Source organism: Limulus polyphemus, unplaced genomic scaffold, assembly GCF_000517525.1.
Source record: "Limulus polyphemus unplaced genomic scaffold, Limulus_polyphemus-2.1.2 Scaffold3565, whole genome shotgun sequence".
Taxonomy (NCBI): domain Eukaryota; kingdom Metazoa; phylum Arthropoda; class Merostomata; order Xiphosura; family Limulidae; genus Limulus; species Limulus polyphemus.
The window spans coordinates 14,221-18,026 of NW_013669175.1; the positions used below are offsets into that span (position 1 = coordinate 14,221).

The 3,806-nt window shown below is 35.7% G+C and overlaps 1 protein-coding gene across 1 annotated transcript in view; it reads right to left on the reverse strand.

The window, feature by feature from the left end:
- The window catches only part of LOC106469596 (ecotropic viral integration site 5 protein-like), a 37,468-nt gene that overhangs the window by 14,013 nt on the left and 19,649 nt on the right, over nucleotides 1-3,806 (reverse strand). The gene's annotated exons all lie outside the window — the stretch shown is intronic.

Here is a 3,806-nt window from a genome sequence, read left to right on the forward strand (position 1 = left end):
CCCACATTAATACCAAAAAGCGTTACTAACGGTACCATTACATTTTATTACATACTGCACGCAGAAGAAAATGTCATTATAATTTATGTTATAGTTAATTAAACTCGGTGCTTGTCGGTTAACGTAAGAACCACGTCTTTCTTAATAGAATTAAATACATAAATACGTATCCACACCCCAGTGGCTCAACGGTATGTTTGGTGACTTATAATGCTAAAATTGGGTTTCGATAATCACGGTGGGCGCAGCATAGATAGTCCAATAAATAGTTTTCTGTTTGACTACAAACAAGCATAATACACAGAATTGACGGTTGTGGTAAGTTTGTTTGTTTGTAATTAAGCACAAAGCTACACAATGGGCTAGTTGTGCTCTGCCCACCACGGGTATCGAAACCCGGATTCTAGCGCTGTAAGTCCGCAGACATGCCGCTGTGCCATTGGGGGGGGGGGGGCAATTGTGGTAAGAAGTGTCGTGCTTTGTTCAACCACGTCTTTCTAACATACATAATACACAGAACACTGAGGTAGGTGAGGGAGAATCCAACAAAATATTTCTTACTGTACACATCAACTGTGTAAAGCATCAATTATTTTTCAATAGTTTTATAATATCTAAATTGAGTTTATTTCATAATTAAACTGCTTTAAATGAAGCTTTCTTGACTTCAAAAATAGTGGATTTCAGTGAAGCTTTCTCGATTTTAGAAATACTGATTTTCAGTGCGAGTATTCTTTATTTCAGAAATACTGATTTTCAGTGTGAGTATTCTTTATTTCAGAAATACTGATTTTCAGTGTGAGTATTCTTTATTTCTGAAACACTGATTTTCAGTGTGAGTATTCTTTATTTCAGAAACAATGATTTTCAGTGTGAGTATTCTTTATTTCAGAAACACTGATTTTCAGTGCGAGTATTCTTTATTTCAGAAACACTGATTTTCAGTGTGAGTATTCTTTATTTCAGAAACGCTGATTTTTACTACAACATACACGTGGTCACTACAGCTACATACCTATGCGTTTCTATGGTATTTTTAGTTACAAGTGTATATAGTTATTTACTGACTCAGCCCCACAGGAAGTTTTTTCTTTTGTGTTTGTCTTCTTGCTACGCAGGCTGAATTATTGACGATACTTTTATAGCCACAACACGAGTCCATAAACTCACAATTAATTAAACTTGCAAATTCCTATGTTTATCTGAGGTAAGATGCACAGATTACGTCATTGGCACAATAGGACTGTATAGTACTAAAATAACTATATATTGTTGCGTCATCGAGATCACATGACTACAGTGAAGCCACGTTTCTAGAACTATCCCGTAACGTGGCGAATGCTCTAGTATTTGCTAGATATAGGGTAGTTTGGTATATATAAGAGGGGACAACGTGACGCGAGATTAAGGTAATGTAATGTATGTACAGATAGTAAGTAATTGAACTGCTGTCAGAAGTATTGTAGATGTTCGTTGTTATAGCGTTTGTTTAGCGCGATTGTTGAAGTTGAGTGTATCGGTAAAGTTATACTCGGAAAGAATAAACCAGTTTTATTAAGTAAAGACTTGTGTCGTTAAAGTTTCGTCGGAACGAATTTACGGAGAGTTAATTAACAAACGGAGACGTAACAATATATATACATATATACCACACATTAATATTATTTGCATTTCAACTGTTTTTTCGTGGTGAGGCCAGGGGCAAGAAAAAATACAAATATATATGGGTACACGTCTATAAAAACCACCATTTTTCACAGTTAAATTTTGTTTCGTTTTGTAACTAAAGTGCGCTGTTTACGCCCTAACTTGCACAGGAAATGTAAGAAACCAACAGATCGTAGGAGGACGTTTCGATTTCAGAGACAGGTTGTGACCTTGAAAACAATGAATCATTTTCTAACACGCTCACGTGACCTACAATTAATAACATTTCTTGACGGTGATTCAGTTCCGGTAGAATTTTTGTTTTTTTTCATTGCTTATTTCAAAAACAGCAAAGACGACTGATTTGACTGTTCGCTTTTCTTTTCCTCGTAGAAGCATGAATATACATAATTGATGTATTTATATAGAACATAATACCGCTGAAACAGGTATAGTTTAAGACAGGTGTCATCAAAAAATAACTCTAGGGTCAGAGGCCCCTAGGGTTCAGATATCCTTTGTTTAGAACTACTGTCCGGAGGGAAGGCAGCCAACCAGCAACATACGTAGCCAATAGGTCTCGTTTATCTGACCCTTTGAACTTGGGTTCAACAGACTACACTATCATTTTTATAACACGGCCACAGCTGAAAATGAGGGCGTACTAAACATCATGTGTGAAACTCCACACCCCTAGGAACACATCCCCACAAACTAACCACTAGTTCACAGCGAACCCTAACGGCAAATTAAACATCGTACTTAAAACTACTGTTTGTATATGTGGAACCTACTAAAGCGACCTAATAGAATAAGCTTCACTTAACTGTAATGAATTCTTAGGGCAATTTTCCCCCTATCGGCACGTTTTAACAGACTACAGTAAAATATAAATACAATAGGTAATAAATACAGGAAGCCATTAAACAGTAAAATAAACATCTCTGGACACACAACTTCCAGCTTCACCTTTCTAAACTTCAAAAATGTTGTTAATATATGATCTTTATCATATCTTGGATTATAAAAACATATTGAAGTGAAACTATATGAGCATACTTATTTCAACATATGGTAACTTTCAACATACCAGTTCTTCTGAAACAAACATACCAGTTCTTCTGAAACAAACATACCAGTTCTTCTGAAACAAACCTACCCGTTCTTCTGAAACAAACATACCAGTTCTACTTAAACAAGTAGAACAGGTATGTTTGTTTAAGTAGAACAGGTATCTTTGTTTCAGAAGAACGGTATGTTTGTTTAAGTAGAACTGGTATGTTTGTTTCAGAAGAACAGGTATGTTTGTTTCAGAAGAACTGGTATGTTTGTTTAAGTAGAACAGGTATGCTTGTTTCAGAAGAACGGGTAGGTTTGTTTCAGAAGAACGGGTAGGTTTGTTTCAGAAGAACTGGTATGTTTGTTTCAGAAGAACTGGTATGTTTGTTTCAGAAGGACGGGTATGTTTGTTTAAGTAGAACAGGTATGTTTGTTTCAGAAGACCAGAAATGTTTGTTTCAGAAGAACGGGTATGTTTAAACAAACATACCAGTTCTTCTGAAACAAACATACCTGTTCTTCTGAAACAAACATACCAGTTCTACTTAAACAAACATACCCGTCCTTCTGAAACAAACATACCAGTTCTACTTAAACAAACATACCCGTTCTTCTGAAACAAAGATACCAGTTCTACTTAAACAAACATTTCTGTTCTTCTGAAACAAAGATACCAGTTCTACTTAAACAAACATACCCGTTCTTCTGAAACAAAGATACCTGTTCTACTTAAACAAACATACCCGTCCTTCTGAAACAAACATTTCTGGTCTTCTGAAACAAACATACCCGTTCTTCTGAAACAAACATACCTGTTCTACTTAAACAAACATACCCGTCCTTCTGAAACAAACATACCAGTTCTTCTGAAACAAACATACCAGTTCTTCTGAAACAAACTTACCTGTTCTTCTGAAACAAAGATACCTGTTCTACTTAAACAAACATACCCGTCCTTCTGAAACAAAGATACCAGTTCTACTTAAACAAACATACCTGTTCTTCTGAAACAAACATACCAGTTCTACTTAAACAAACATACCAGTTCTTCTGAAACAAACATACCAGTTCTACTTAAACAAACATACCCGTTCTTCTGA